Genomic DNA, 14,722 nt, shown 5'->3' on the forward strand with positions numbered 1-14,722 from the left:
AAAATTTTATATTCTGCATTGATATTTGCAATTGATGGAATGACCAAACATAAAATATCATAAAGTTCATCTCAGACTAAAATTGTTCAACTATACTTATGCCTAAACCATTCTTTCATTCCTTCTTGTACCTTTTACTGTATTGAACTAGAATTTTCAAGCTTCAACCAACATAAATATCACACTATACATGTAGTAATAAAAACATGTGAGCCACATTCATTTTCCAATACAGACACGATAACTGTGCATGACAGCCTGAGATTTTACGTGTGTAAATTCCCAAATGATGCTGATGTTTCTGGTCTGGCAACTACATGTTGAAAAAACCACTGATCCAGGTAATGAGTCCATAGAAATACCTGCCATGACTCCAGATCTCTGCATCCATATCAAGCTCATTCCCCCAGGTGCTCGCTGGGCATCCTGAAGGATCTCTGAAATGCACAATGGTTTATGCTATCAATACCTGTTTCAGAAAAATGTGCCATCATCAAGCAGATTGCTTGAGTATGAAGCCTAAAAGTCATGTTTGACTCTTCTTTCTCTCTGGCCACATCTAAGTAATTGCCAGGAAAAGCAATTTTCTTCCTAAACATCTTCCCAATATACCCACTTCACTTTCTATTCACTACCAATCTGACCCAAGCTGTATCATTATCTCATGGTTGGCCCACAGTAATTGTCTCCTAACTAAATACATACTCTATGTTTGCCCCCATTCAACTGATTTTTCAGTAGTGTAAATACAGTAATTGTTTTAAAACATAAACATTGTTGGGCTGGGAAGGTGGCTCAGTGGTACAGTGCTTGCATGCATGAGGCCCTCAGTTCGATTCCTCAGCACCACATAAGCAGAAAAAGCCAGAAGTGGTGCTGTGGTTCAAGTGATGTAGAGCGCTAGCCTTGAGCTTAAGAGCTGAGGGACAATGCCTAGGCCCAGAGTTCAAGCTCCATGACAGAAAATTAAATAAATAAATAAAAATAAACATTGTGATGTTAAAACTTTCCGGTGACTTACATCTTTTAGAACAAGATCTAAAAATCCTAAATATATACTTCTACACTAGCATTTTATGATTATTTTGTACACACTTTCCAAACTAATTATGGCAGTCTTCTGGTACATCTTACTTTATCCTAATTAAGACTTTTGTTTATGCTGATGACTCCATATATGTTCTCCCCTGCTTTTTCTACCAAACTCTTCATATACTTTAGGTATAAGCTTAAATGTCATGTCTAATGCATATCTTTTCTGATACCCATAGTCAAATTTCGACTATTATATTTTTGCAAGGTAGTCTGCACTGCCCCTTGAGTATAATTAGTAAGGTTTAAAATTGTTTATTCATTAAACATTTACTTCAGTAGCTAAGCTTATCAGGACTCTCATGTCTGCTCACCATTTCAAGCACAGGATCTTAGACAGTGCTTAACATAGAATAAGTACTAACTGACAGATACATAGACTATTGTAAAAATTACAGCATGCCAAAAGAGATGGGAAGTGATAAAAGCAGAAAAGAGCTAGTCAAATTTAGGGTAATATCTATACTGGGCTTTCTCACTCAAGACAGCACCAAAAGTACTTATGTAGACCTCTTCTCTGGACCCCTTCTAGATTCCAGAACCAATCTTGGCCATTGATAGAAAGGTAAACACTTTAGAAATCAGTTTCTCATTTGCTCAACAACCCTCTGACACTGGCTTAACTATTCTGACTCAGGTTGTTATATACATATACATATATACATGCATATATATGTATGTATATATATATATATATATTACTTGTCCCAAGACTATTTCACTGATACCCCAGCACTTTCAAACCCTTTGAAATTGCATTTAATCCTGACTTTCAAAACATTGTAATCTATCATTCTTGAGGAAATAAAAATAAACCCTAGACTAACCCCATAATATCATTCCAAAAAATAACTATCTACCTGATCTCAGAAAGTAGCCTTCCCTCAACTCACCGTCTTGCTCCAAATGAAAACTTATGCAGAATCAATATAAGCCTTTAAAAAGAGTCACACTGCTAGCCTTCGTACTCACAGACTCATCACTTACTGAAAGCCATCCACAGAATCTCTTCCAAAAAACTCCTGTCTAGATTGCCCCACAATTCTTACTTTTGGTCTTTGTGGGAGCTATGGGAAGTTCTTAAGTTAACTCTCTTCTATTCACTCACTGAAATATTGATATGGAACCTAGATTTGGGGGATGCAATAATAAAATGAGTCCTTGTTGTCTTGAATAAAACAAACAAGTTCAAATTATAATTATGGAGTAAGATGTTCTAAGAGCTCAATGATTAGCTAACTGACCCAGGTAATAAAGGAGACTATACTGGAGCCTTGAGAGATGATCAGAAATTAAAAGTGTCTTAAGCAAGAATGGAGAGAACATTGCGAGCAGGAAGAATATTCAAAAGAAAATACAAAATCACAAAACATCATAGGCTTTTAGTGAAATAAATATAGCTTAGCAATGTTGGACTATAAAGTATAAAACCCAGTATAGTGGGTTTGAACCTGCCAGAGAAAACATAGATTAAATCATGGGCAGCCCTATTTAAAATATTAAGGAGCTCAATATGAGCTTGTGGCTTCACAGAAAAGATATGCAAAACTGAGTATAATACAAGGTGAGTAGCCTAAAGGATGTGGTAGACTATAGGACAATGTTATTGTAGCATGGGTATGAACAGAGCATATAAACTTCAGCTTTGATGTGCAGGTATATTGCTGTGGGATTTCAGAAGTTAGGTATATTCAGTAAACATGAGAGAATACTTCCTGATTTAGCACATCTTATAGATGAGTAAGTGTGGGACATACAGAGATCAGCAATAGCAGCATTCAAGGCAGAGGGGAAAATATGGCCAAATTCACAAAGGCATATGGTATAATCTTAGGACTAATACTCACGTTTCCCTTGGAGCTCAGGTAGCACAATGGCAGGGAGTGAAAAGAGTGTATGTTTAAATAGGTCTGATCCTAATGCAGGGAGGATACAAATTCTTGAGTGGTAGTTTGATTTCTAACAAGTTATATTTTGCATTAACCTTAGAGGTCTCTCAGAAGGTTTTTCATAAGAAAACTTTCCTTTGTTGACTCTGTCAATATCACTCAAAATTATTTGCACTTGAAATTTACTTACACATGTTTTCCCCAGAAAAGAAAAAAAAATCAATGTAGGTCTAAATACAATATAGTAGCTAGCTAAAAAAGTAAAAATGGTGATAGTAATCAAAAAATTCCTAAAGGGAAAAAGTTGTGCAGTCTCTGATCAAGTAGGATCCTATTTTTCAGAAATAAAAATCCATCATTACATAATAGAAAACATTAAAAACTTTCATTAGATAGAAGATAAAATGAGCTTTAAATAAGATGAACTCATACAAAGAATTTTTTACAGTAACTGAAGAGAATCTTAATTATTTTACTTACTTTACTTGAACCTTCTAAGAAACCTTATTGCCAATAATTTGGGCTGATAAATGTAGTCAATAAAGAAGAGCCTCTACTTTTACACTCTTCCTTCAAAGCCTGTCCCTCTTGTGGTTTTTCCGATAAGCTATTGTTAGATTCATTTACAGTAAAATAATTACCAGCTCCCTAAGCAAGGCACATAGCAGGTTATCTATTGTCCCTCTGAGGACTCGTGGACTGTTCTTAACAAGCATTCTAAATTACAATAGCAGCTTTATTGCAATTAACAAACAGACAGGAATCACCAATCCAATTATATCTCAAAAGAGAGGAGGATTCTGAAATATGTTGCTATGGTTGTTTTCTGAACAACTGTTCTGCAACCCTAAATTCAAAGACCAATCTCTAAGCAAACAGGCATGTGCAGACATGAAAGGTCAGCGGCATTCCCACCAGTATGTAAAACATTCGTGTTTGATCATTTACAGCTCTATCTGTTTAACATCCATCTCCCAAACTCTGATCCCAAAGCAGAAGCACCAAGGCTCAACTCTGTCTCTCCTCTTTCACTGACAATCTAATCTTGAGAGGTGTCAAAATTAAAGTTGGTAAGTTTCCAGCCTATCTGAATTCTTTCATGTTTATAAACAGCCAATTGTTTTTTCATAGGAATCCCTAGAAGGCTCAGAGAGGATCTTCACAGACAGACTTAATGAATGCAGGTCAGTGCCTGTAAAGTAAGAACACATTGCCCACTAATGGGGTGGGTGTTGGATGACACAGGGGCTTGGCCCAAATGCTTCATACTCTGCAAATGAGAGTATGGCACTCATAAGCAGTTCTACCGATAAATCCAAATATGTCCAAGAAGTAGAAGCTTGTAAAAGAAAAAAGGAAGTATGTGTTTTGGGTTGAATTTCTGATGTATTTATATTAGAATCATTGTTTCCTCACTCGTGTTTCTATACTTCACCCACTTTCTACAACTACTCACTACATTAAAAATTCCTGGTTGTGATCACTGAAAGAAAGTAAGTAATTTCATTGAAAACTAATAATAAAACTTCCAATCTTAATAAAACAAAAAAGATTCTTATTTAGTCTGGAGAATGATTGTGTGTGTGTATGTGTGTTTGTGTGTGTACACACATACATACAGTTGTCCATGTGCAGGTGTCCATGAATTCTTCACAAGGCTATGTAATTAAGCTGTAACATATACACTAGTGGTATCTCTCTTTTTCTATCTGATGGCACATGTAGAAAATTATAAGTTTTATATAGAACATGGGGAAACATAAACTTGCTTGCACTAGAGGTCACAAGGCTGAAGACTTCAACAGCTCTCTAACACTTCATCTCTACCCAACCCCAAGCCATTATTTTTGGAAAATAACACTAGTTTTTACATATATATATTTTTTTATTTTCAAAATAATCTATCTATCTATCTATCTATCTATCTATCTATCTATCTATCTATCTATCTATCTATCTATCTATCTATCTATATATGAAGCCAGAATTGATTATTTTGAAAATAAAAAATTACCTGAAACCTCACCATTTGGGGAAATGTTAATACTTCAGTAAGGCTTCAGTAATGCTTCATTCCAGTTCTCTCTCTAGTAGAAGCTTGCTAATAAGGCAATATTTATACATGTTTTTTATAACAATAGAAGCCTTTTAGTCTTTAAGATTTAAATTTGAAACAGAGAAAGGAAAATTTACTTAAGTATAGTCTTTTATTCATCACATAATTTATTACATTCTAGATCATGTGCATTATTATTGCTTGCATACCCCAATAATCTATTATTTTTCATGATCAAAAGCTTCTCTTTGGGAATTATACCTTAGTAGGCTGCAGAAAATTTTAAACTCTACCTCCAATCCAATTTTCAAGGTATCTTATTGTTCTTTTTTTTTTTCATCTTATTGTTCTTAACAGATTTAGACATTGTCATTTTTAACAGTTTCCAAGTCATTGAAACAAATTTCTATGAGAATAAAATATTTTCCCTAATCCTTAAGAAATGAAACACAGAGAAGTGGACTTGAATGACCTAAATAATCAATAACAGGTAATGCCCATAAGCAGTCAGTCTGTTGGGAGCAAGTCTCTTACGCTTTTATAATCACAGATATTCATAAGTATTATTGAATCTGATTTTACTTGTGGAAAATAAATCTTACATAGCAGAGGTTATTTTACAGAGGTTGTAAGGCTTAATCAAGACATTCAAAATTGGGTGGGATTAGTAAAACATAATAATGAACCAAGTGAAGTCCTGGGCAGATAAAAGGATAATTCACCATGATAACATCACAAAAAATACGCCTAAATTGTTCTGAGCATGTTAACCGCACATGTGACCTTAGTTGAAATTAAGTTAGAATTTTAATGAATATCCTAAATTGAGAAAGTTACAAAATCCAAAGACAAATCTTTTGGGGAGAGGGAGAGAGAGAGAGAGAAACATAAAGGTGAAGACCACATAAAGACAGAGATTACTTCTACAAACAGAAGGGTATCAGGGTTTGCCTACAGTCACTACAAACTAAGACAGTGTGGTACTCTCTTTCATAAATGCCAGGAAGAACTAAGCATGTAAACAAACACCTTGAGTGTAGAGTTCCTTCCTCCAGCATCATGTGAAAATTACCTTCTCTTTTTGGCCATTCTGTGTGTGTTACTTCATGAAGCAGTCAATAGAAATGAATAGTCCAACTATTTGTCACAATGTTTCCCAAATGCTGCACATTGTCTTGCTCTAATAACAACCATATGGGATAGAATTTTTAATGCCTCCATTTTTCAGATGTAGAAACTAAGGCATAAAAAGTGTCTGACTTCAGATCACACAGGGACAAAGCCAGGACCTAAACTCAAGGAAAAAAAAATTGGTACTATAACATGTGGCTTTGACTCCTATATCACACTGTTTGTTCTGTAAACAGCAAAATATCATTGAAGGTAAAAAAAAAAAAATTGTGTGTGTGTGTGTGTGTGTGTGTGTGTGTGTATGTGTGTGTGTGAAAGAGGGGGAGGGGGCTAGGTTAGAGAGATCTTAAGAAGATAAATGATTTTGTTGTTAACATGTTAACAACAAATTGCCAAATCCATTGGATCCCAAGACAACCTGTACCTAGAGTCTACGTACTTTTCTACTATCCCAGAATTAGGTATCAGTATTACTCACCTAGGAAAAGAATCACTCCCTAGTAGTCTACTGCATCTACTCTTACCATTTCAAGCTGTTCTTCACATTCAGAAGCCACATTTGCTTATTCAAAATAGGTTATCTCATTCTCAAAATTATCCATGAATCCCAGTGCTCTTAGAAGAAAACAAAAGTCTTCCTATTATTATTTCCACTTTTATTATATTCTAGCTTTAATGGCCTCCTTTGTCATCCCTGTCTCTGAGTCTTTTCACTTGAATTCTTTCTTCATACAGTTCTCTTTCCTAGTTTCTAAATTACTAGTTATCCAGAATGTCCTTCAAGTGTCAATTCAATGGTCATCTCACAGAGGTTTGTACTCAACAGCCACTTAGAATGGTGTCTTTTGTACATATATCGCTCTTTTGTACTTATATATATCTTTTCAAAGTGTGATCATCTTTTATTTACCTGTTTACTCTTTCTCCCAACATAGACCAGAAGATCCTGTCAAGCTACTTTACCACTGAAACAACTTTCTTAACACAGGGGCTGGCTCAAATCACACCTTCAGAAAGATCTATGGCAAGGAATAAAGAAAATGAGTGATTAGCTGGTATTGTGGGACACTGTCTGGATAGTAAAATATGATATAATAGCCCAAATTGAGAGGTATTGCCATATACTAGTGATGAGTGTCTACAGGCTTAGATGAGGAGCAGTGAAAAGGTGAAATTTAGAAAACTGTAGAGGATAGACCATTAAATACACAGAATATAACAACTAAAAGTATTGAAAATAAAAAATTGTCACAAGCCTTACAGTTTAGGTTAATGAAAGACTTTGAAGGCATTTAGAGTTGAGCCTTCATAATATAGCTTCTGATATGGATGGATAGCTTCTGCTGGTTGGATCTACAACCATCACCAAACACAGCCTAATTACCCAGTAGAGATACCCAAGAGGCTTAATGAAGTTCATTCCCCAATGAGACCCAAAAAAGTTATTTTTGCCAAAATTAAGCATATGTATTACTTTATGCAAGTTTATTGTACAAAACAGTATGTTTCAGAATTACATAATGCATATATGCAGCTGCATGTCAGGGGAAAAGGATGACTTCTGAGGCTTTCAAAAATATCCTCAACTTCATGTCACTATAATGTAGATTAGTCAGGGCAAAAATCAGAGCTCCACTGAAAGTGACAGGGCATTGAAAGGAAGCCATAAAAATAGTAGAACAACTGATGTCTTTATAAGCATTATGGGATGCTATTAAACAATAGCAATATGTGCTTCATAATTCTTCCTAAGTTACTTGATATTGTTTGGATTTTTAATACCTTCAAGCATATACCATCAAAGTTTTCAGTATTCAAAGCAGTGTCTAAAACAGAAAAGGCTTGAGAACCTTCAACATTTCAAGCACTGTGCTAGGTACTAGAAAAGTACCTAGGATAGCTTCAAGGAAAAGAAATATACATACATACAAAAATTGTAGGAAGGGCAAGAAAGATTAACTCTGGCAGGATAGCATGAAGAAACTACTGTTTAGAGCTCTAGTGAAACTGGTAAAAAAAAAAAAAAAATACTAAAATGGAAAAAAGAAAACAGTCCTGAGGGCTAATAGCAAATGAAGAAACATTTTTTTAAAGTTTGTAATGGCAAGTCAGCATTTAAACCAAGACTCCTCCCTTCTTCCCCATTCCTAGTTCACAGGTAAAGAAGGTGCTTTACGCTGTCCCTGAGCTTCTTTTGCTCAAGGCAAGCATACTACCACTTGAGACACAGAGTCACTTTTGGCTTTTTTGAATAGTTTATTGGCGATAAGAGTCTCACAGACTTTCCTGGCTGGCCTGGCTTCAAACCATGATCGTGAGTAGCTAGTATTATAGGCATGAGCCACTGGCACTCAGCTCATAATGATTTTAAAAAGGCAAATACTTTAGGCGACAATATTGCCCTACATACATGAAGTAAAAACTGATGAAACAAAGGCAAAAACTGATTGTTTCACAGTAACAGGGATGTTAACACTTTATTTTTCCATATACAGGAGACCATCAAAAAAAAGCAAGCTTGAAAATCACTATAGGCCAGCTAAACTAACATAGTTCTATAAAATGCTCTAAACCACAACTGCACACATACGTTTTCAAAGCACATGCAGAACATTCTCCAGGGTAGACCATATGCTAGGCCATAAAACAAACCTCAATAAATTTAAACGAGTAAAAAAAAATACAGCATATGTTCTCAGACACCAATGGGATGAAAGTTAACATCACTACCAGGGGAAAAAATTGGGAAACTCAGAAATAGGCAGAAATTAACATAGTACTAAATAACCAATTGGTAAATGAAGAAACATGAAGGGAAGACTGGTTTCAGAACACCATTGTAACCATTTAGGCACAGAAAGAGCTGTAGATGGTAGACATAATTATATTTAGAAAACTGTAAGAAAGCTCTTCAGAGCAGACAAGGTAAGAAGATGAGTATTGAAGGGTGAATATTAGTTTCTATGGTAAGGAGAAAGAGAATGAAAAACATAAAGAAGATTCCTACGAAAGCAGATGGCACTCAAGTGAATGATAATTTCAGGAAGAATGAGAAATTCCTCATGGATATACTATAAGGCTTATGGTGGGAAGATAGTGGCTAGTGAAGACAATGACACTGGAATGAAATATTAGGCCCAAATATTAATTATGAAGACTGGTACCTCATTCAAGTTTAAAAGAAGATATAACATGAGACCTGTATTTTACATCATATTCTTTTTGTTGTTGTTGTTGTTTGTTGAGTACTGTCCCTACAGCACTCTACTACTTTGAACCATAGAACCACTTCTGGCTTTCTGGTGGTTAATTGGAATATCATGGAATTTCCTGCCTGGGCTGGCTTTGAATTGTGATTCCTCAGATCTCAGCATCATCAGTATCTAGGATTACAGACGTGAGCCACCAGTGTCTGACTATCATATTCTCTCTCACAACATTCATGTACTTTGCAGTTGTCTCTTCAGTACATAAAACAACTGTTTCAGTTCAGGTAAAATGCTCTGTACTTGTTATGGCCCTGCTACTTGCTGGAACAATGCCAGGGACAATATAGCAATCTGAGGAAACACTTCTTATTTTACTATGCAACCAGATCAAGACTTCTAGCAATATTTACTCATAAAATGAAGAATTTTAATCCATGCCCTAAAATGAGTTAGTCTTTCTGAATATCTAATGTAATCGAACAAATTATAAATTTTATATAAATTTTATTTCCTTACTTTTTAAAGCCACTAGGAAAGAAGTTTTAATATCCTTGGCTCTTCACAAAGAGCAGTATTTTCTAAAAATAACAATTTTGTACAAGAGTATTTCGCTTTAACATACTCATTAATGGACACAGTGCACCTTGATCCTGCCATCCTTCTCTTCTTTCCCCATCTTCTTTCCCCATGGACTTTCCTTTTTCCATTTCCCACATGTACATAAATCATTATGGCTATATTCATCCCATTCCATTCTCCATTCTCCTGCTCCCCTCCTACAACTAACCATACTCCAGTTGAGATATACTTCAACTCCCTAATGTTCTTTATTTATTACACTGCATGTTAATTATTCAAAGAGGTATCACCATGGTACCTCATACCTACAAATACATGTTTTGTCCAGGTTGTACTAATACATATATATGAGAGAAAACTGTAACCTTTTTTCCTTGTGAACATAGTTTACATCGCTTAATATGAGGTTTCAAGGTCCATCCATTTCCCTGCAAATAAAATTTCTTTTCATCTTGGCTAAATGATACTATGTCTTATTGATCCATTCATCAGTTTTATATAGGGTATCTAGGATGTTTCCCAAGCTTAGCTATTGTGAACAACTTCAACAAACATGGATTTGCAGGTACCACTATTATATTCTAGCTTAAAAGAAAAAATATAAAAAGAATACAAATAGGAGGGGAAGGGAAGGGATACTGGGAGAACAACAAGGGAGAGGTTAACAATGCTCAACAAGAAATGTACTCATTGCCTTACTCACTTAACTGTAACCCCTCTGTATAGCATCTTTACAATAAAATAAAATAAACCACAAAAAAGAATGCAAATAGGAAAAGAAGTCAAATTATTCTCTACCTAAAAGACCCTAAAGATTCCATTCCAAAACTACTAGAACAGATAAAGAACTTTAGCAACCTAGCAGGATACAAAATCAGCATGCAAAAATCAGTATCTTCTCTATACACAAACTATGTATAAGATGAGAGATAAATTAGGAAAACAACACTATTCACACTAGTGCCAAAAAAAAATAGGAATAAACATAGCCAAGGAAGTAAAGGGACTCTACAATGGAAACTATAAAACCTTTTGAAAAAGAAATCATAGGAGACACCAGAAGATGAAAAGACCTCCCATGTTCTTAGATTGGCAGAATCAATCAAGAAAGTGCCCATACTGCACAATGTGATCAACAAATATAATGCAATACCTATCAAAAATCCCAATGACATTTTTTCACAAAGATAGTAAATGTAATCTTGAAATTAGTATGTAAGAATATGTAAGTCCCAAATAACCAAAGCAATCTTGAGCAAAAGTAAAGGAATGCTAGAAACACCACTAGGCCAAATTTCTAATATACAGCCACAATAACACCAATAATCTGCACACAAATCTACCAAAAGACCAATGGAACAGACTAGAAAACCCCAGATTAGTCTATACAACTGCAGCCAACTGATTTTTTTAACAAATGAGCCCAAGTTATATGTTGGGAGAAAGATAGCCTCTTCAACCAATGGTGCTAGTAGAAATGAATAGCCACTGTAGAAGCCTAAAGGTGAACCCATATCTCTCACCCTACACTAATATCAATTCAAAGTGAATCAAAAACATTAACATGAGACATAAAACTGAAACTTCTATAAGACAGAATAGGGAAAACACTAGAGCTTATTGGTATAGGATTAACTTCCTGAACTCCAGTAACTCAGCAAATAAGAGCAAGAACTGGCAAAGGGAATTGTATCAAGATAAAAAGCTTCTGTACAGCAAAGAATGTAGTCACGAGGCTTACAAAGACAGTCTACAAAATGGGAAAATCTTTGTCAGCTATACATTTGACAGGACTAATAACTATAACAAACAGGGAGCTTAAAATTAAATCTACAAAGAATCAATAATCCAATTAATAAATGGGCAAAGAGCTAAACACACACTTCTTGAAAGAGGAAGTACAAATGGCTAATAAATACATGAAGAGATGTTCACATCTTTGGCCATAAAAGAAATGCAAATCAAACATGTAGCACTTTTTAACGTGACCATGCTTAAAACAGAAGAAGATAGACACTAGAATCTTTGTTAATGTTATTTATAGCCAAAAGAATTTAAAACGTTTCTGCATCTGAAAACCATGATAAAATCTGTACCACAGCAATATACTAATAATTAAACTTTATAGTAACAACACTAGATAATATTGTAGTAAAATAAAAGCACAAAAATTCTCAAGTGGTCTGAAAGCATGAAGCCTTACCATAGACAATGGAAAAACTACCTCACATCTGCCCTAAGAAACTATAATGACACACATGGGATAGAGCAGAAAAAAAGGATAACAACATAAAAGGATAGTGAAGCAGAAAAGACCATCTAGTTGAGTCATAATAGCAAATTTTCTGACTCAATCATTTGGTTTCATAATTTAAGCTTCATAATCTGAAAACAAAAGCCTATCAAGCAGATGGTCAAGGCAGTCTAGGGCAAAAGAACGAGCACTGAAAAAGTAAAAAGGAATGTCTGTGGAAGTTCTTATAAAGGCATTATGTATTACAACTTCTCACTGTGGTAGTCAGGCAAAGGAAGCCAAGAGACCAAGACAGAAAGGAATGTGAAATTGGGGTGTGGAGAAAGTTGTGAAGACAAATTGAAAGTCAATTCAAGAATCTTGGCAATACAACACATACAGCAATGTTGGGAAATGAGGATGACTTCGATTAAGAGTAGCAAGTTTTGCAAGGAAAGAAAGGTCAATAGAGCTAATAATGACTCTGAACCTGAGGTATTAAAACTTCCACAGATAAGAGAGGCAGCTGGCACCTACAACAAGAGAATGCTGAATGAGACACTGCTACTGAAGGGTCAGGGATTAAGGCCACAAGGATAGCAAGGAGCAGGGAGGAACTGGGACAAGTGGCAATGGAGAATCCTTACCACGAGAGAAATTGTTGAATAATTTGGTAGAACAATGCTCTAGAAATAGTAAATAAGGAAAAATGATAATTTTTCTCATATTTTTGTAATACTATGAAATAGAAGTAATCCTTCAATAAAGAGGGTTTTTTTTTTTGTTTGGTTGTTTCTTTGTTGTTTTTGTTGGTGGTGGTGATTGTGGGGCCTGAACTATGGGCTAGGCACTGTCCCTCAGCTTAAGGGTAGTTCTCTACCACGTGAGCCACAGAACCACTTTCAGCTTTTTCTGCTTATGTGGTGCTGAGGAATCAAACCCAGGGCCTCATGCATGCAAGGCAAGCACTCTACCACTGAGCCACCTTCCCAGCCCTCCCTGAGACTCTTATCTCCAATAAACCACTAGAAAACCATAAGTAGTTCTGTTTTCAGAGCAGTAACAAAGGTTAAATGTCAAAAGGTACAGGACAATCATTTGTTAGGAAATGGAAAGGCTTGGAAAAAAATATATTAAGTGAAGTAATCCAGGCCCAAAGAAACATAGGTCCCATGATTTCCCTTATTTGCAATATCTAGTATATGTCTGAGACAAGCAGAAAAGGTCAGATAAGGTGATGTTAGGGAATGAACCCTAAGATATTATTCAATTTTTTTTTCTTTCATGCAATTGTTTCTAACATATTTATAAGATTATTTCTTTGTTGCTTTGTATGTCCTCCCCCACAGTATAACACCTACTTTCACTGTATTTGATGTCGGTATAATTTGTGGAGGGGAAGGAGAAAAACAAATTGTTTAAATAGAGATACAAGTGGACCCATTGCAACAATGAGATGTACAAGTCGTTATGTCAAAAAATGAACAACTTTGGTGGGGGGGAAGGGGGGTAGCGGGGAGGATTTGGGGGGGCAAGGGGAGGATGGGAAGGGATGGGAAGGGATGGGAAGGGGAAACAAAGGAGGAGGCTAAGATGCTTGATAAGAAATGTACTCATTATCTTGCCCATGTAATTGTAACCCCTCTGCACAGTATTTTCACAATAAAAAAAAAAAAAAAAAAAGGTACAGGATGATCATTAAGGAAACAGAGTAGATGCTTCCTTACCTCATGTATTTAGAGATCTACAACCCTCCAGTCCTGGGGCTTGAACTCAGAACCTGGGCTCTGTCCCTGAGCTTCTTCTGCTCAAGGCTAGCACTCTACCTTGTGAGCCACAGTGTCAATTCCAGCCTTTCCTGAGTGGTTTATTCTTTCATGACTTTCCTGTCATGGGCTGGCTTCAAACCGCTATGCCCAGAGCTCAGCCTTTTAAGTAGCTAGGATTGTAGACACGAGCCCAGCTGAATTTGAGCCTTATTTACTGACTTGCCTATATTCTATTAGGTAGTTATTTAAAAAGAATAATCGCACACACATACTATCCTAAACTAGACTTCAATTTATTTCAGCTAGATTTATGAAGATAATGTATTCTAGATTGACAATATTCTAGAGTTATGCTTGTCAGTATTTAATTTTCATAACATTTTTCTCATGTTCTTATTGAAATATAGATTCTGATTCAGTAAATCAAACATTGGATCTCAGATTCTGGATTTGAAACAAGCTACCTGGTAAAAATTTCTGCTGGTACTCAGAGAAGTAAGAGTTACAAGAATCTAGATTTCACTATTTGCAAACTATATATAATGAAGATCTGCCTTGGAGGGTTTCTCAAATTTTAATGTGCATATAAAACACTCTGGAATTTTATTAAAGTGTAGATGATGCCTCAGTTTTAAAGTGAGATTGAAAAGTTCACGTTTCTCAATACTCTAGGTATACAGAAACTATAAGCTTGGAGACTGCACTTCAAGTAGCAAGAGATTATAGAGCATACAATTTCACCATAGTTTTGCCTAATATAAGTA

The 14,722-nt window shown here is 35.5% G+C and overlaps 1 protein-coding gene across 1 annotated transcript in view; it reads right to left on the minus strand.

Annotated features, from left to right (window-relative positions):
• Positions 1-14,722, minus strand: part of Immp2l (inner mitochondrial membrane peptidase subunit 2) — an 850,586-nt gene that overhangs the window by 589,975 nt on the left and 245,889 nt on the right. The gene's annotated exons all lie outside the window — the stretch shown is intronic.

This window comes from Dipodomys spectabilis, unplaced genomic scaffold (genome assembly GCF_019054845.1).
Source record: "Dipodomys spectabilis isolate Male_0828 unplaced genomic scaffold, ASM1905484v1 ptg000089l, whole genome shotgun sequence".
Taxonomy (NCBI): domain Eukaryota; kingdom Metazoa; phylum Chordata; class Mammalia; order Rodentia; family Heteromyidae; genus Dipodomys; species Dipodomys spectabilis.